This window comes from Tachyglossus aculeatus, chromosome 11, assembly GCF_015852505.1.
Source record: "Tachyglossus aculeatus isolate mTacAcu1 chromosome 11, mTacAcu1.pri, whole genome shotgun sequence".
NCBI lineage: Eukaryota > Metazoa > Chordata > Mammalia > Monotremata > Tachyglossidae > Tachyglossus > Tachyglossus aculeatus.
In genome coordinates, this window is record NC_052076.1 from 25,189,755 (window position 1) to 25,209,770 (window position 20,016).

General features: G+C 53.2%; 1 protein-coding gene across 1 annotated transcript in view; it reads left to right on the forward strand.

Moving 5' to 3' along the window:
- Window positions 1-10,788: 10,788 nt before the first annotated feature.
- GJC1 (gap junction protein gamma 1) overlaps window positions 10,789-20,016 on the forward strand; it is a 52,272-nt gene continuing 43,044 nt past the window's right edge. Inside the window, exon 1 of the mRNA XM_038753976.1 lies at window positions 10,789-10,980. The gene's annotated coding sequence lies outside the window, so the exon portion shown is untranslated. The remainder of the gene's footprint in view (window positions 10,981-20,016) is intronic.

Sequence of the window (20,016 nt, forward strand, 5' to 3'; positions counted from 1 at the left end):
GAAGAGCCCACAGAGAGCTCGCATCTGGCAGCTGCTCCCCTCGCCCTCTCCATGCTCTGCACACAGTAAGCGCTCAATAAATACGATTGATTGATTGATTGATTGATTGATTGATTGGAGGTCAAAGAGACCCCTCCTTGCGGAGCCGGCCCTCCCGGCGGAGACCCTGGAAAATATGTTCGTAATGAAAACACTGACAGGGCTCAAAGAGATCAAACATCTGGCCCCTTCCCAAACCACACGCCCCCCTTGCCCCCTCTCTGGAGCGCTTCCCAAGCGCTTAGTCCAGTGCTCTGCACACAGTAAGCGCTCAGTACATATGACTGATTGATTGATTGATTGCTTAAACTTTCCCAACTGGTAATTGGCCTTAGAAGAGGGCTCAGCGCTTAGAACAGTGCTCGGCACATAGTAGGCGCTTAACAAATCATCATCATCATCATCAATCGTATTTATTGAGCGCTTACTGTGTGCAGAGCACTGGACTAAGCGCTTGGGAAGTCCAAGCTGGCAACACCTAGAGACAGTCCCTACCCAACAGTGGGCTCACAGTCTAAAAGGGGGAGACAGAGAACAGAACCAAACATACTAACAAAATAAAATAAATAGAATAGATATGTACAAGTGAAATAAATAGAGTAATAAATATGTACAAACATATATCCATATATACAGGTGCTGTGGGGAAGGGAAGGAGGTAAGATGGGGGGGGATGGAGAGGGGGACGAGGGGGAGAGGAAGGAAGGGGCTCAGTCTGGGAAGGCCTCCTGGAGGAGGTGAGCTCTCAGCGGGGCCTTGAAGGGAATTTACTGAGTACTTACTGTGTGCCCCCACGGGCCCCTCCGCCCAGGGCCGGCGCCAGGCCCCTAGATCAGTGCGCACGCGCACTCGCTCCGTCCCCCGGGTCCTCGCGCCCCACCACGTGCCCCTTCTCCTAGGGCCGGCGCGAGGCCCTTTGCGCACGCGCGCTCGCTCCGTCCCCCGGGTCCTCGCGGCCCACCACGTGACACTCCGCCCAGGGCTGGCGCGAGGCCCCTTGCGCACGCGCACTCGCTCCGTCGGGTCTTCGCAACCCCCCCCCCCCCCCCCAACGCCTCTTAGCCCAGGGAAAGCGCGAGGCCCCTTGCGCACGCGCGCTCGCTCCGTCCCCCGGGTCCTCGCGGCCCACCACGTGACACAGCGCCCAGGGCCGGCGCCAGGCCCCTTGCGCAGGGTCCCCGGGTCTTCGCACCCCCCCCCCCCCCACAGCCCTTTGACCAGGGCCGGCGCCAGGCCCTTTTGCACGCGCGCGCGCGCGCTCCGTCTTCGGGTCTTCGCACCCCCCTCCACACCCCTTTGACCAGGGCCGGCGCCAGGCCCTTGCGCAGGCGCGCTCGCTCCGTCCCCGGGTCCTCGCGCCTCCCCACGTGCCCCTCCGCCCAGGGCCGGCCCCAGACCCCGTGCGCACGCGCACTCGCTCCGTCCCCGGGTCCTCGCGCCTCCCCACGTGCCCCACCAAGGGCTGGCGCGAGGCCCCTTGTGCACGCGCACGCCGTCCCTCCCCCGGGTCCTCGCGCCCCGCCACGTGCTTCCCCGCCCAGGGCCGGCGCCAGGCCCCTTGCGCACGCGCGCTCGCTCCGTCCTCGGGTCCTCGCGCCCCACCACGTGATACTGCGCCCAGGGCGGGCGCGAGGCCCCATGCGCACGCGCACTCGCTCCGTCCCCGGGTCCTCGCGCCCCGCCACGTGACCCTCTGCCCAGGGCTGGCGCGAGGCCCCTTGCGCACGTGCACGGCCCCTTGCGCACGCGCACTCCTTCCCTCGCCCGGTCCTCGCGCCCCGCCACGTGCCCCTCCAGCCAGGGCCGGCGCCAGACCTCTTGCGCACGCGCGCTCGCTCCGTCCCCGGGTCTTCGCACCCCCCTCCACGCCTCTTAGCCCAGGGCCGGCGCCAGGCCACGTGCGCATGCGCACTCGCTCCGTCCCCCCGGGTCCTCGCGCCTCCCCACGTGCCCCACCGACCAGGGCGGGCGCGAGGCCCCTTGCGCACGCGCGCTCGCTCCATCCCCGGGTCCTCGCGCCCCGCCACGTGCTTCGCCGCCCAGGGAGGGCGCCAGGCAACCCTTGCGCACGCGCGCTCGCTCCGTCCCTGGGTCCTCGCGCCCCACCACGTGACACTCCGCCCAGGGTGGGCGCGATGCCCCGTGCGCACGCGCACTCACTCCGTCCCCGGGTCCTCGCACCCCGCCGCGTGCCCCTCCACCCAGGGCCGGCGCCAGACCTCTTGCGCACGCGCGCTCGCTCTGTCCCCGGGTCTTCGCACCCCCTTCCACTCCTCTTAGCCAAGGGCCGGCGCGAGGCCCCTTGCGCACATGCGCTCGCTCCGTCCCCGGGTCCTCGCGCCCCACCACGTGACACTGCGCCCAGGGCGGGAGCGAGGCCCCGTGCGCACGCGCGCTCGCTCCGTCCCCGGGTCCTCGCACCGCGCCACGTGCCTCACCGCCCAGGGCCGTCGCCAGGCCCCGTGCGCACGCGCACTCGCTCCGTCCCCGGGTCCTCGCGCCCCGCCACGTGTCTCACGCCCAGGGCCGGCGCCAGGCCTCGTGCGCACGCGCGCTCGCTTCGTCCTCGGGGCCTCGCGCCCCACCACGTGACACTCCAACCAGGGAGGGCGCGAGGCCCCTTGCGCACGCGCATTCGCTCCGTCTCCGGGTCCACGCGCCCCGCCACGTGACCCTCCGCCCAGGGCCGGCGCGAGGCCCCGTGCGCACGCGCGCTCTTTCCGTCCCCGGGTCCTCGCGCCCAGCCACGTGCCTCACCGTCCAGGGCCGGCGCGACGCCCCGTGCGCACGCGCACTCAATCCGTCCCCGGGTCCTCGCTCCTCCCCACGCGACACTGCTCCCAGGGCCGGCGCCAGGCCCCTTGCGCACGCGCGCTCGCTCCGTCCCCGGGTCGTCGCGCCCCACCACATGACACTCCGCCCAGGGCGGGCGCGAGGCCCCGTGCGCACGCGCACTCGCTCCGTCCCCGGATCCTCGCGCCCCACCACGCGACCCTCCGCCCAGGGCGGGCGCGAGGCCCCGTGCGCACGCGCGCTCGCTCCGTCCCCGGGTCCTCGCGCCTCCCCACGTGCCGCACCGACCAGGGCCGTCGCCAGGCCCCGTGTGCACGCGCACTCGCTCCGTCCCCGGGTCCTCGCGCCCCGCCACGTGTCTCACGCCCAGGGCCGGCGCGAGGCCCCGTGCGCACGCGCACTCGCTCCGTCCCCGGGTCCTCACGCCTCCCCACGTGCCCCACCAACCAGGGCGGGCGCGAGGCCCCTTGCAAGGCACGCGCACTCCGTCCCTCCCCCAGTCCTCGCGCCCCGCCACGTGACTCTCCGCCCAGGGCCGGCGCGAGGCCCCGTGCGCACGCGCACTCGCTCCGTCCCCGGGTCCTCGCGCCCCGCCACGTGCCTCACCGTCCAGGGCCGGCGCGACGCCCCGTGCGCACGCGCACTCAGTCCGTCCCCGGGTCCTCGCGCCTCCCCACGCGACACTGCTCCCAGGGCCGGCGCCAGGCCCCTTGCGCACGCGCACTCGTTCCGTCCTCGGGTCCTCGCGCCCCACCACATGACACTCCGCCCAGGGCGGGCGCGAGGCCCCGTGCGCACGCGCACTCGCTCCGTCCCCGGGTCCTCGCGCCTCCCCACGTGCCGCACCGACCAGGGCCGGCGCCAGGCCTCGTGCGCACGCGCGCTCCCTTCGTCCTCGGGTCCTCGCGCCCCACCACGTGACACTACAACCAGGGAGGGCGCGAGGCCCCTTGCGCACGCGCATTCGCTCCGTCCCCGGGTCCTCGCGCCTCCCCACGTGCCCCACCGCCCAGGGCCGGCCTCAGGCCCCGTGCGCACGCGCACTCGCTCCGTCCCCGGGTCCTCGCGCCCCGCCACATGCCCCACCGCCCAGGGCCGGCGCCAGGCCTCGTGCGCACGCGCAGTCGCTTCGTCCTCGGGTCCTCGCGCCCCACCACGTGCCACTCCAACCAGGGAGGGCGCGAGGCCCCTTGCGCACGCGCACTCGCTCCGTCCCCGGGTCCTCGCGCCCCGCCACGTGCCTCACCGCCCAGGGCGGGCGCCAGGCCCCGTGCGCACGCGCACTCGCTCCGTCCCTGGGTCCTCGCGCCCCACCACGTGACACTCCCCCCAGGGCTGGCGCGAGGCCCCGTGCGCACGCGCACTCGCTCCGTCCCCGGGTCCTCCCGCCTCCCCACGTGCCCCACCAACCAGGGCGGGCGCGAGGCCCCTTGCGCACGCGCACTCCGTCCCTCCCCCAGTCCTCGCGCCCCGCCACGTGACCCTCCGCCCAGGGCGGGCGCGAGGCCCCGTGCGCACGCGCACTCGCTCCGTCCCCGGGTCCTCGCGCCCCGCCACGTGCCGCTCGGCGCGAGGCCGGCGTCTCAGCGCCATGAGGGACGGGGCCCCCACAGACACCGACACCGCCGCCGCCGCCGCCACGGCGACCGGCAGGAGGAAGACGAGAAAGAAGAAGAAGAAGAAGAAACGGCGGCAGCGGCTCCGGGGGAGACCCCCGACCCCCTGACCTTTGACCCCCTGACCCCGCCCCCGCGTGAGTGCGGGGGGGCTGACGTGCGGGGGGAGGGGCTGAAGCCTCACTCAGTCAGTCAGTCATCCATTCATTCATTCATTCATCCCGGCCTATCGATTGAGCGCCTACTGTGCGCAGAGCACTGGGCTAAGCGCTGGGGAAGCGCAATTCATTCATTCAGTCGTGCTTAGTGAGCGCTTACCGAGCACTGGACTAAGCCTTGGGGAACCACAATTCATTCATTCAGTCGTGTTTAGTGAGCGCTTACCGTGCGCAGAGCACTGGGCTAAGCGCTGGGGAAGGACAATTCATTCACTCAGTCGTGTTTAGTGAGCGCTTACCGTGCGCAGAGCACTGGGCTAAGCGCTGGGGAAGGACAATTCATTCATTCAGTTGTGTTTATTGAGCACTTACCGTGCGCAGAGCACTGGACTGAGTGCTGGGAAAGTACAATTCATTCGCTCAATTGTGTTTATTGAGCACTTACTGTGCGCAGAGCACTGGACTGAGTGCTGGGAAAGTACAATTCATTCACTCAGTTGTGTTTTTTGAGCGCTTACTGTGCGCAGAGCACTAGGCTAAGCGCTGGGGAAGCACATTTCGTTCATTCAGTCGTGTTTAGTGAGGGCTTACTGTGCGCAGAGCACTGGGCTAAGCGCTGGGGAAGCTCAATTCATTCATTCAGTCGTGCTTAGTGAGCGCTTACCGAGCACTGGACTAAGCCTTGGGGAACCACAATTCATTCATTCAGTCGTGTTTAGTGAGCGCTTACCGTGCGCAGAGCACTGGGCTAAGCGCTGGGGAAGGACAATTCATTCATTCAGTCGTATTTAGTGAGCGCTTACCGTGCGCAGAGCACTGGGCTAGGCGCTGGGGAAGGACAATTCATTCATTCAGTCGTGTTTAGTGAGCGCTTACTGTATGCAGAGTACTGGGCTAAGTGCTGGGGAAGGACAATTCATTCATTCAGTCGTGTTTAGTGAGCGCTTACCGTGCGCAGAACACTGGGCTAAGCGCTGGGGAAGGACAATTCATTCATTCAATCGTGTTTATTGAGAGTTTACCGTGTGCAGAGCACTGGGCTAAGCGCTGGGGAAGGACAAGTCATTCATTCCGTCGTGTTTAGTGAGCGCTTACCGGGCACTGGGCTAAGCGCTGGGGAAGGACAATTCATTCATTCAGTCGTGTTTAGTGAGCGCTTACCGTGTGCAGAGCACTGGGCTAAGCGCTGAGGAAGGACAATTCGTTCATTCAGTCGTGTTTATTGAGCACTTACCGAGCACTGGGCTAAGCGCTGGGGAAGGACAATTCATTCATTCAGTCGTGTTTATTAAGCGCTTACTGTGTGCAGAGCACTGGGCTAAGTGCTGGGGAAGGACAATTCATTCAGTCGTGTTTACTGAGCGCTTACTGTGAGCAGAGCACTGGGCTAAGCGCTGGGGAAGGACAATTCATTCATTCAGTCGTGTTTATTGAGCACTTACTGTGAGCAGAGCACTGGGCTAAGTGCTGGGGAATCACAATTCATTCATTCAGTCGTGATTAGTGAGCGCTTACGGTGCGCAGAGCACTGGGCTAAGCGCTGGGGAAGGACAATTCGTTCATTCAGTCGTGTTTAATGAGCGCTTACCGAGCACTGGGCTAAGCGCTGGGGAAGGACAATTCATTCATTCAGTCGTGTTTAATGAGCGCTTACCGTGCGCAGAGCACTGGGCTAAGCGCTGGGGAAGCACAATTCATTCATTCAGTCGTGTTTAGTGAGCCGCTTATGGTGTGCAGAGTACTGGACTAAGTGCTGGGGAAGGACAATTCATTCATTCAATCGTGTTTAGTGAAAGCTTACTGTGCACAGAGCACTGGGGAAGCACAATTCATTCATTCAGTCGTGTTTAGTGAGCGCTTATCGAGCACTGGACTAAGCCCTGGGGAACCACAATTCATTCATTCAGTCGTGTTTAGTGAGCGCTTACCATGCGCAGAGCACTGGGCTAAGTGCTGGGGTAGGACAATTCATTAATTCAATCGTGCTTAGTGAGCGCTTACCGTGCGCAGAGCACTGGGCTAAGCGCGGGGAAGGATAATTCATTCATTCAATTGTGTTTATTGAGCGTTTACCGTGTGCAGAGCACTGGACTAAGCGCTGGGAAGGACAAGTCATTCATTCCGTCGTGTTTAGTGAGCGCTTACCGAGCACTGGGCTAAGCGCTGGGGAAGGACAATTCATTCATTCAGTCGTGTTTAGTGAGCGCTTACCGAGCACTGGACTAAGCGCTGGGGAAGCACAAGTCGTTCATTCAGTCGTGTTTAGTGAGCGCTTACCGTGCGCAGAGCACTGGGCTAAGCGCTGGGGAAGCACAATTCATTCACTCAGTCGTGTTTAGTGAGCGCTTACTGTGCGCAGAGCACTGGGCTAAGCGCTGGGGAAGGACAATTCATTCAGTCGTGTTTATTGAGCGCTTACCGAGCACTGGACTAAGCGCTGGGGAAGGACAATTCATTCATCCAGTCGTGTTTAGTGAGCGCTTACCGTGCGTAGAGCACTGGGCTAAGCGCCGGGGAAGGACAATTCATTCATTCAATCGTGTTTAGTGAGCGCTTACCGTGTGCAGAGCACTGGACTAAGCGCTGGGGAAGCACAAGTCGTTCATTCAGTCGTGTTTAGTGAGCGCTTACCGTGCGCAGAGCACTGGGCTAAGCGCTGGGGAAGCACAATTCATTCACTCAGTCGTGTTTAGTGAGCGCTTACTGTGCGCAGAGCACTGGGCTAAGCGCTGGGGAAGGACAATTCATTCAGTCGTGTTTATTGAGCGCTTACCGAGCACTGGACTAAGCGCTGGGGAAGGACAATTCATTCATCCAGTCGTGTTTAGTGAGCGCTTACCGTGCGCAGAGCACTGGGCTAAGTGCTGGGGAAGGACCATTCATTCAGTCGTGTTTAGTGAGCGCTTACCAAGCACTGGGCTAAGCGCTGGGGAAGCACAATTCATTCATTCAGTCGTGTTTAGTGAGCGCTTACCGTGCGCAGAGTACTGGGCTAAGTGCTGGGGAAGGACCATTCATTCAGTCGTGTTTAGTGAGCGCTTACCGAGCACTGGGCTAAGCGCTGGGGAAGCACAATTCATTCATTCAGTCGTGTTTAGTGAGCTCTTACCGTGTGCAGAGCACTGGGCTAAGCGCTGGGGAAGCACAATTCATTCATTCAGTCGTGTTTAGTGAGCTCTTACCGTGTGCAGAGCACTGGGCTAAGCGCTGGGGAAGCACAATTCATTCATTCAGTCGTGTTTAGTGAGCTCTTACCGTGTGCAGAGCACTGGGCTAAGCGCTGGGGAAGCACAATTCATTCATTCAGTCGTGTTTAGTGAGCTCTTACCGTGTGCAGAGCACTGGGCTAAGCGCTGGGGAAGCACAATTCATTCATTCAGTCGTGTTTAGTGAGCTCTTACCGTGTGCAGAGCACTGGGCTAAGCGCTGGGGAAGCACAATTCATTCATTCAGTCGTGTTTAGTGAGCAATTACCGTGTGCAGAGCATTGGGCTAAGCGCTGGAGAAGGACAATTCATTCATTCCATCATATTTATTGAGCGCTTACTGTGCGCAGAGCATCGGACTAAGCGCTGGGGAAGGACAATCCATTCATTCAGTCGTGTTTAGTGAGCGCTTATCGTGCTCAGAGCATTCATTTCATTCATTCAATCGTATTTATTGAGCGCTTACTGTGTGCAGAGCACTGTACTAAGCGCTTGGGAAGGACAAATCAGCAACATCTAGAGACGGTCCCTACCCAACAACGGGCTCACAGTCGAGAAGGGGGAGACAGACAACAGAACAAAACAAGTAGATGGGTGTCAATACCATCAGAATAAATGGAATTATAGCTATATAATATATACCTATAGAGAGAGAAGCAACGTGGCTCAGTGGAAGGAGCCCGGGCTTTGGAGTCAGAGGTCATGGGTTCAAATCCCGGCTCCGCCACTTGTCAGCTGTGTGACTCTGGGCAAGTCACTTCACTTCTCTGTGCCTCAGTTACCTCGTCTGTAAAATGGGGCTTAAGATTGTGAGCCCCCCGTGGGACAACCTGATCACCTTGTATCCTCCCAGCGTTTATAACAGTGCTTTGCACATAATAAGCGCTTAACAAATACCATCATCATTATTATTATTAAGCAACGTGGCTCAGCGGAAAGAGCCCGGGCTTTGGAGTCAGAGGTCATGGGTTGTCAGCTGTGTGACTTTGGGCAAGTCACTTCACTTCTCTGTGCCTCAGTTACCTCGTCTGTAAAATGGGGATTAAGATTGTGAGCCCCCTGTGGGACAATCTCATCACCTTGTATCCTCCCAGCACTTAGAACAGTGCTTTGCACATAATAAGCGCTTAACAAATACCATTATTATTATTATTATTAAGCAACGTGGCTCCGCCAACTGTCAGCTGTGTGACTTTTGGGCAAGCCACTTAATAATAATGGCATTTGTTAAGCGCTTACTATGTGCAAAGCACTGTTCTAAGCGCTGGGGGGGTACAAGGTGATCAGGTTGTCCCACGTGGGGCTCACAGTCTTAATCCCCATTTTCCAGATGAGGTCACTGAGGCCCAGAGAAGTGAAGTGGCTTGCCCAAGCTCACACAGCTAAGTTGCGGAGTCGGGATTTGAATCCAGGACCTCCGACTCTCAAGCCCGGGCGCCTTCCACTGAGCCCCGCTGCTTCCCTCTGGGCCTCAGTTCCCTCATCTGTAAAATGGGGATGAAGACTGTGAGCCCCCCCATGGGACAACCTGATCACCTTGTAACCTCCCCAGCGCTTAGAACAGTGCTTTGCACATTCGTCATTCAATCGTATTTACTGAGCGCTTACTGTGTGCCGAGCACTGTACTAAGCGCTTAAAGCTTAGTTGTACCAAGCACATAGCGCTTAACAAATACCATCATTATTATTATCATATACACATCGTGGATAAAATAGTCACAAATCGGTACAAATCTAGAGAAAAGTGGAATAAATAGGTGCAAAAAAAATCTAGAGACAACTTGCCAGAGGTCATGGGTTCAAATCCCGGCTCCGCCAACTGTCAGCTGTGTGGCTTTGGGCAAGTCACTTCACTTCTCTGGGCCTCAGTTCCCTCATCTGGAAAATGGGGATGAAGACTGTGAGCCCCCCCCATGGGACAACCTGATCACCTTGTAACCCCCACCAGCGCTTAGGACAGTGCTTTGCACATTCGTCATTCAATCGTATTTATTGAGCGCTTACTGTGTGCAGAGCACTGTACTAAGCGCTTAAAGCTTAGCTGTACCAAGCACATAGCGCTTAACAAATTCCATCATTATCATTATCATATACACATCATGGATAAAATAGAGTCACAAATCGGTACAAATCTAGAGAAAAGTGGAATAAATAGGTGCAAAAAAAATCTAGAGACAACTTGCCAGAGGTCATGGGTTCAAATCCCGGCTCCGCCAACTGTCAGCTGTGTGGCTTTGGGCAAGTCACTTCACTTCTCTGGGCCTCAGTTCCCTCATCTGGAAAATGGGGATGAAGACTGTGAGCCCCCCTGGGGACAACGATCACCTTGTAACCTCCCCAGCGCTTAGAACAGTGCTTTGCACATTCGTCATTCAATCGTATTTACTGAGCGCTTACTGTGTGCCGAGCACTGTACTAAGCGCTTAAAGCTTAGCTGTACCAAGCACATAGCGCTTAACAAATTCCATCATTATCATTATCATATACACATCATGGATAAAATAGAGTCACAAATCGGTACAAATCTAGAGAAAAGTGGAATAAATAGGTGCAAAACAATCTAGAGACAAGTTGTCAGAGTCATGGGTTCAAATCCCGGCTCCGCCAACTGTCAGCTGTGTGGCTTTGGGCAAGTCGCTTCACTTCTCCGGGCCTCAGTTCCCTCATCTGGAAAATGGGGATGAAGACTGTGAGCCCCCCGTGGGACAACCTGATCACCTTGTAACCTCCCCAGCGCTTAGAACAGTGATTTGCACATAGTAAGCGCTTAATAAATGCCATTTTTGGGGGGAGGGAGGGGAAGGGGGGATTTGCCCGCCAGAATTGGCGGGGGGCGCGGCCTCCAGGAGGAGGGGGCGGGGACACACACTCACACACACTCCACACACAGACACACACTCTACACACACACACTCTACACACCCCCGGAGGCCCCGGCGGGAATCCTCCCGCCGCCTCCTTCCCACCCCCGGGAGGGATTTGCAGAGCGCCCGCCGTGTGCCAGACACTGTGCTGAGCGCTTTGTTGGGCCGCGATGCCCCCCCCGTCGCAGGGGTCCCTCTCCCACCGACCCGCCTTTGTCCCCCGGACCCCGGAGCCCTGAAACCCCCGACCGACGAGAGGACCAAGAGGACAGGGCGTCCTGACAGTAGCCCCGGGGGGACCTGCGTAAGTAGCCCGGGGGACGTGTGAAAGTAGTAATAATGATAATGACGGTAGCTGTTAAGCACCTACTATGTGCCAAGCACTGTAGCCCGGGGGGGACGTGTGGAAGTGATAATGATGGTATTTGTTAAGCGCCTACTTTGTGCGAAGCACTGTAGCCCGGGGGGGATGTGTGGAAGTAATGATAATGATGGTATTTGTTAAGCGCCTACTTTGTGCGAAGCACTGTAGCCCGGGGGGGATGTGTGGAAGTAATGATAATGATAATGATGGTATTTGTTAAGCGCCTACTTTGTGCGAAGCACTGTTGGCCGGGGGATGTGTGGAAGTAATGATAATGATAATGATGGTATTTGTTAAGCGCCTACTTTGTAAGAAGCACTGTAGCCCGGGGGGGATGTGTGGAAGTAATGATAATGATGGTATTTGTTAAGCGCCTACTATGTGCGAAGCACTGTTGGCCGGGGGATGTGTAGAAGTAATAATAATGATAATGATGGTATTTGTTAAGCGCCTACTTTGTGCGAAGCACTGTTGGCCGGGGGATGTGTGGAAGTAATAATAATGATAATGATGGTATTTGTTAAGCGCCTACTTTGTGCGAAGCACTGTAGCCCGGGGGGGATGTGTGGAAGTAATGATAATGATGGTATTTGTTAAGCGCCTACTATGTGCGAAGCACTGTTGGCCGGGGGATGTGTAGAAGTAATAATAATGATAATGATGGTATTTGTTAAGCGCCTACTTTGTGCGAAGCACTGTAGCCCGGGGGGGATGTGTGGAAGTAATGATAATGATGGTATTTGTTAAGCGCCTACTACGTGCGAAGCACTGTTGGCCGGGGGATGTGTAGAAGTAATAATAATGATAATGATGGTATTTGTTAAGCGCCTACTTTGTGCGAAGCACTGTTGGCCGGGGGATGTGTGGAAGTAATAATAATGATAATGATGGTATTTGTTAAGCGCCTACTTTGTGCCAAGCACTGTAGGCCGGGGGATGTGTGGAAGTAATGATAATTATGGTATTTGTTAAGCGCCTACTTTGTGCGAAGCACTGTTGGCCGGGGGATGTGTGGAAGTAATAATAATGATAGTGATGGTATTTGTTAAGCGCCTACTTTGTGCGAAGCACCGTAGGCCGGGGGATGTGTGGAAGTAATCATAATGATAATGATGGTGAGCCCACTGTTGGGTAGGGACTGTCTCTATGTGTTGCCAATTTGTACCTCCCAAGCGCTTAGTACAGTGCTCTGCACATAGTAAGCGCTCAATAAATACGATTGATTGATTGATTGATTGATTAAGCGCCTACTTTGTGCCAAGCACTGTAGCCCGGGGGGACGTGTGGAAGTAGCCCCGGGGATGTGTGGGAGTGATACTGATGATACTTGTTAAGCGCCAACTTTGTGCCAAGCACTGTAGGCCGGGGGATGTGTGGAAGTAATAATAATGATAATGATGGTATTTGTTAAGCGCCTACTTTGTGCCAAGCACTGTAGGCCGGGGGATGTGTGGAAGTAATAATAATGATAATGATGGTATTTGTTAAGCGCCTACTTTGTGCCAAGTACTGTAGCCCGGGGGGATGTGTGGAAGTAGCCCGGGGGATGTGTGGAAGTGATAATGATGGTACTTGTTAAGCGCCAACTTTGTGCCAAGCACTGTAGGCCGGGGAACGTGTGGAAGTAATGATAATGATGGTATTTGTTAAGCGCCTACTTTGTGCCAAGCACTGTAGCCCGGGGGGACGTGTGTAAGTAGCCCGGGGCAATGTGTGGAAGTAATAATAATGGTAATGATGGTACTTGTTAAGCGCCTACTATGTGCCAAGCACAGTAGCCCGGGGGATGTGTGAAAGTAATAGCCCGGGGAAAGGGTGGAAGTAATAAGAATGATTATTCTGGTATTTGTTGAGCGCGTACTATGTGCCAAGTACTGTTGTAAGCCCAGGGGACGTGGAAATAATAATAATAATAATAATGATGGCATTTATTAAGCGCTTACTATGTGCAAAGCACTGTTCTAAGCGCTGGGAGGATACAAGGTGATGAGGTTGTCCCACGTGGGGCTCACAGTCTTCATCCCCATTTTACAGATGAGGGAACTGAGGCCCAGAGAAGTTAAGTGGCTTGCCCAAAGTCACACAGCTGACAAGTGGTGGAGCCGGGATTTGAACCCATGGGGTGGAAGTAATAATAAAGATTATTCTGCTATTTGTTGAGCGCTTACTATGTGCCAAATATTGTTGTAAGCCCGGGGGACGTGGAAATATCCCGGGGAAAGGGTGGAAGTAATAATAATGATTATTTTGGTATTTGTTGAGCATTTACTATGTGCCAAGTACTGTTGTAAGCCCGAGGGACGTGGAAATATCCCGGGGAAAGGGTGGAAGTAATAATAATGATTATTCTGCTATTTGTTGAGCGCTTACTATGTGCCAAGTACTGTTGTAAACCCGGGGGACGTGGAAATAGCCCGGGAAAAGGGTGGAAGTAATAATAATGATTATTCTGGTATTTGTTGAGCGCTTACTATGTGCCAAGTATTGTTGTAAGCCCAGGGGACGTGGAAATATCCCGGGGAAAGGGTGGAAGTAATAATAATGATTATTCTGATATTTGTTGAGCGCTTACTATGTGTCAAGTACTGTTCTAAGCCCGGGAGAGTGGAAATAGCCCGGGGAAAGGGTGGATGTAATAATAATGATTATTCTGGTATTTGATGAGCGCTTACTATGTGCCAAGTATTGTTGTAAGCCCGGGAGACGTGGAAATAGCCCGGGGAAAGGGTGGAAGTAATAATAATGATTATTCTGCTATTTGTTGAGCGCTTACTATGTGTCAAGTACTGTTCTAAGCCCGGGGGACGTGTGTAAGTAGCCCGGGGAAGATGGAAGTAGCCCAGGGAGGCTCCTTCCTCCCTTTAAACTGGGCTCCCTCCACTTGGCACAACTTTAGGCGGCTTTCCCAGCTCCAGAAGCCCGTGGGACGCAGCGCTTTGCACAAGGACGGCCTTGGGCGTCGATCCCGGCCTTGGATTTGGGGGGGGGGGGGGAAGAAATCCCGAAATCCCCGGCCTTGGGATTTTGAGGGCCAAAGCGGCCCCCCCTGCTCCCCGAGATGAGGCTGTGAGCCCACTTTTAGGTTGGGACCGTCTCTATATGTTGCCAACTTGGACTTCCCAAGCGCTTAGTACAGTGCTCTGCACACAGTAAGCGCTCAATAAATACGACTGAATGAATGAATGAATGAATGAATGAGGCCCAGAGCCAGGGGAAGCGCTGAGATAAATGTGGTTATCGAGCCTGGGCGCTTGATAAGGGGCTGCATTCCTTCAGGGCAGGGCCGGGAGTTAATAATAATGGTATTTATTAGGCGCTTACTAGGTGCAGAGCACTGTTCTAAGCACTGGGGAGGTTACAAGGTGATCAGGTGGTCCCACGGGGGGCTCACAGTCTTCACCCCCATTTTCCAGATGAGGGAACTGAGGCCCAGAGAAGTGAAGTGACTTTTTCATTCATTCATTCAATCATATTTATTGAGCGCTCACTGTGTGCAGGGCACTGTACCAAGCGCTTGGGAAGTACAAATCGGCAACATACAGGGACGGTCCCTACCCAACTGGGGGTTCGCAGTCTAGAAGGGGGAGACGGACAACAAAACAAAACGTATTAACAAAATAAAATAAATAGAATAAACGTACAAATAAAATAAGTAAATAAAGAGTAATATAAGATAAATAAATAAATAGAGTAATACACATGGTAAGAGCCCGCTGCGGGACAAGGCCTGCGTCCAACCCGATCTCCTTGGGAGCCACCCCGGCGTTCATTCATTCATTCAATCGTATTTATTGAGCGCTTACTGTGTGCAGAGCACTGGACTAAGCGCTCACTGTACTTGTACTTGCCCAAAGTCACCCAGCTGACAATTGGCGGAGCAGGGATTTGAACCCATGACCTCCGACTCCCAAGCCCGGGCTCTTTCCACCGAGCCACGCTGGTTGAGGGTGGGTGGGTGAGGAGTGCCCCTAAATCAGGGGAAAGAGCCCGGGCTTGGGAGTCAGAGGTCATGGGTTCAAATCCCGGCTCTGCCAATTGTCAGCCGGGTGACTCTGAGCAAGTCACTTCACTTCTCTGGGCCTCAGTTCCCTCATCTGTAAATGGGGATGAAGACTGTGAGCCCCCTGTGGGACAACCGTATCACCTTGTAATAATAGTAATAATGGCATTTATTAAGTGCTTACTATGTGCAAAGCACTGTTCTAAGCACTGGGGAGGTGATCACCTTGTAATAATAATAATAATGACATTTATTAAGCGCTTACTATGTGCAAAGCACTGTTCTAAGAGCTGGGGAGGTTGCAAGGTGATCACCTTGTAATAATAATGATAATAATAATAATAATGGCATTTATTAAGTGCTTACTATGTGCAAAGCACTGTTCTAAGCGCTGGGGAGGTTACAAGGTGATCACCATGTAATAATAATAATAATATTAATAATGGCATTTATTAAGCGCTTACTATGTGCAAAGCACTGTTCTAAGCGCTGGGGACATTACAAGCTGATCACCTTGTAATAATAATAATAATAGTAATGGCATTTATTAAGCACTTACTATGTGCAAAGCACTGTTCTAAGCGCTGGGGAGGTTACAAGGTGATCAGGTGGTCCCACAGGGGGCTCACAGTCTTAATCCCCATTTTCCAGATGAGGTAATTGAGGCCGAGAGAAGTGAAGTGACTTGCCCAATGTCACCCAGTTGACGATTGGCGGAGCTGGGATTTGAACCCATCACCTCTGACTCCCAAGCCCGGGCTCTTTCCACTGAGCCACGCTGCTTCTCATGAATGAATTATCCCTGCTCGCAAGGACCTTTTTTTTCCATAATAATAATAATAATGGTATTTATTAAGCCCGGGCTCTTTCCACTGAGCCACGCTGCTTCTCGTAACCTTCTTGTAACCTCCCCAGCACTTAGAGCAGTGCTTGGCACATAGTAAGCACTTAATGCATGCCATTATTTATTTATTATTATTATTGTTATTAGTATTAAATCACATCTTGTCCCGAGCTTGGCTGTCTTGCACATTCACAGAGCCGCACACTTCGAGGAGACCTGTACGTATTTATTACTCTATTTATTTATTTATTTTACTTGTACATATCTATCCTATTTATTTTATTTTGTTAGTATGTTTGGTTTTGTTCTCTGTCTCCCCCTTTTAGACTGTGAGCCCGCTGTTGGGTAGGGACTGTCTCTAGATGTTGCCAATTTGTACTTCCCAAGCGCTTAGTACAGTGCTCTGCCCATAGTAAGCGCTCAATAAATACGATTGATTGATTGATTGACCCTCGGTTTGGCTTCCTAGAGGATTAAGCATCGGAGCGAGGTGAGGAATTAAATGGTTTTTTTTCCCCCCAACCCCCTGCCAAGGAGTCAGGATAAGAATGCAGGAAATCTCCCTTTCTGGCCAGGGACTTTTGAGCGAAAATCTTAAATGGGGGAAAGTCCTGCTGGTGGTTTTCAGGAGTTGGACTTTTTTTCCGCGCTGCCTTGGCTGCAGATTGCTCAAGGCCTACGTAATGGCAGAACCGCAGAAATCCCAACTAACGCCGGAGTTGGGTTAGAGGGAAAACTTTTGTAAACAGATCCGGGCCTTCGTGAGGGCCCAGCGTCCCCGTGCTAGGCCTTGGGGAATAAACTGTTCCAAAAAAGCCAGCAATGTATGAAGAAGTCGCACACGATTTCCGCCGTCTCCGTGATTAATTGGGACTGGGAGATTCCTGGGATCTGCAAGCGCTTTTCCAAGTATGGACTAGGGAAGCCGACCCGGAACATCAACTTTTCTAATCAAAAGAACGCCGGGTGCCCGGAGGTTTTCTCTACCGCGCCTTCATTTCTCCCTTCCTAGTTCCCCGCTTGTACTTCCCAGGCGCTTAGTACAGTGCTCTGCACACAGAAGGCGCTCAATAAATACGATGGATTGAATGAATGAATGAAATAAAGTAGTATTTATCGAGCCCTTACTTTGTGCAGAGCACTGTACTGAATCATCATCAATCGTATTTATTGAGCGCTTACTATGTGCAGAGCACTGAATGCCTGAGATTGTAAAGCAGTGTCGGGAGGCATTATCCTTCCAGACTGTGAGCCCGTTGGTGGGAAGGGACCGTCTCTATATGTTGCCAACTTGGACTTCCCGAGCGCTTAGTACAGTGCTCTGCACACAGTAAGCGCTCAATAAATATGATTGAATGAATAATAATAATGATGATGGCACTTATTAAGCGCGTACTATGTGCAAAGCACCGTTCTAAGCACTGGGGAGGTTACAAGGTGATCAGGTTGTCCCACGGGGGGCTCACAGTCTTCATCCCCATTTTACAGATGAGGGAACTGAGGCCCAGAGAAGTCAAGTGACTTGCCCAAAGTCACACAGCTGACAGTTGGTGGAGCCGGGGTTTGAACCCTTGACCTCTGACTCCAAAGCCCGGGCTCTTTCCACTGAGCCACCCTGCTTCCCTTGAGCCACCCTGCTTCCCCTACAAGTCGGCAACATCTTAGTACTTCCCAAGTGTCTAGTACAGGTCATGGGTTCCAATCCCAGCTCTGCCAATTTCAGCTGTGTGGCTTTGGGCAAGTCACTTAACCTCTCTGTGCCTCAGTTCCCTCATCTGTAAAATGGGGATTAAGACTGTGAGCCCCGTGTGGGACAACCTGATCACCTTGTAACCTCCCCAGCGCTTAGAACAGTGCTTTGCACATAGTAAGCGCTTAATAAATGCCATTATTATTATTATTATATTGCGTTGCACCAAGTGAGAAGCAGCATGGTGTAATGGATAGAGCACGGGCCTGGAAATCAGAAGGTCATGGGTTCTAATCCCGACTCTGTCCCTTGTCTGCTTTGTGAACTTGGGCAAGTCCCTTCTCTGGGCCTCAGTTTACTTCAGCTGTAAAATGGGGAATTGAGATTGGAGAGCCCCACACGGGGCAGGGACTGTGTCCAACGCAATCTGCTTTTATCCACCCCGGCACTTAGAATAGTGCCTGGCACATAGTAAATGCTCAGCAAATACCGTCGTTATTATCAGGGCTTAGGACAGTGCTTGGCACGTAGTAAGCGCTCAACAAATACCATCATCATTATTAAGTGGGTGCTCAATAAAGGGGAAGCAGCGTGGCTCAGTGGAAAGAGCCCGGGCTTGGAGTCAGAGGTCATGGGTCCTAATCCCGGCCCCACCGCTTGTAACTTTGGGCAAGTCACTTAATAATAATAATAATAATAATAATAATAATAATAATAATAATAATAGCATTTATTAAGCGCTTACTATGTGCAAAGCACTGTTCTAAGCACTGGTGAGGTTACAATAACAATAATAATGATGACATTTGTTAAGCGTTTACCATGTGCAAAGCACTGTTCTAAGCGCTCGGGAGGTTACAATAATAATAACAATGGCATTTGTTAAGCGCTTACTATGTGCAAAGCACTGTTCTAAGCGCTGGGGAGGTTACAATAATAATAATAATGAGGATGATGCCATTTGTCTTCTCTGTGCCTCAGTTACCTCATCTGGAAAATGGGGATTAAGACGGTGAGCCCCACGTGGGCCCACCTGATCACCTTGTATCCTCCCCAGTGCTTAGAACAGTGCTTTGCACATAGTAAGCGCTTAATAAATGCCATCGTTATTATTATTATTATTTGCACACAGTAAGCGCTTAATAAATGCCATCATTATTATTATTATTTGCACACAGTCAGCGCTTAACGAATGCCATCATTATGATTATTATTATGAAATCCCATTCCTGCCCCCACCCCTTTGCAGATAATAGTTTTGATTGTGGACTTCGTTAAACGCTTACTCTGTATATATGTATATATGTTTGTACATATTTATTACTCTATTTATTTTACTTGTACATATCTATTCTATTTATTTTATTTTGTTAGTATGTTTGGTTTTGTTCTCTGTCTCCCCCTTTTAGACTGTGAGCCCACTGTTGGGTAGGGACTGTCTCTAGATGTTGCCAACTTGGACTTCCCAAGCGCTTAGGACAGTGCTCTGCACACAGTAAGCGCTCAATAAATACGATTGATGATGATGATATTTTATTTATTTATTTATTTATTTATTTATTTTACTTGTACCTATCTATTCTATTTATTTTATTTTGTTAGTATGTTTGGTTTTGTTCTCTGTCTCCCCCTTTTAGACGTGAGCCCACTGTTGGGTAGGGACTGTCTCTAGATGTTGCCAACTTGGACTTCCCAAGCGCTTAGTCCAGTGCTCTGCACACAGTAAGCGCTCAATAAATACGATTGATGATGATGATGATGATAAGATTATCAGTTCGGACCCAATCCCCTCTCCGTCCCGCGTGAAGTTTACTGTCTAAAAGAAAGGAAAAGTCTCTGACTAGTGTCCGATTTTCAGCTCGTTGGGTCCCCTGGATTTGACACCTATTTTCACTTTTTATTCATTCATTCCTTCAGTCGTATTTATTGAGCGCTTACTGTGTGCAGAGCACTGGACTAAGCGCTTGGAAAGTACAATTCGGCAACAGATAGAGACAGTCCCTACCCAACAGCGGGCTCACAGTCTAGAAGGGGGAGACAGAGAACAAAACCAAACATACCAACAAAATAAAATAAATAGAATAGATATGTACAAGTAAGATCACCATGTCACTTCTTCCTCCTGTACCGCCCAAACACCTCACCGAGGGTGCGTTCAGGACACGGACATTACATATGTTGCCAATTTGTACTTCCCAAGCGCTTAGTACAGTGCTCTGCACATAGTAAGCGCTCAATAAATACGATTGATGATGATGATATCTATTCTATTTTATTTTATTTATTTTATTTCTATTTATTTTATTTGTTAGTATGTTTGGTTTTGTTCTCTGTCTCCCCCTTTTAGACTGTGAGCCCTCTGTTGGGTAGGGACTGTCTCTTTACGTTGCCGACTTGGACTTCCCAAGCGCTTAGCACAGTGCTCTGCACACAGTAAGCGCT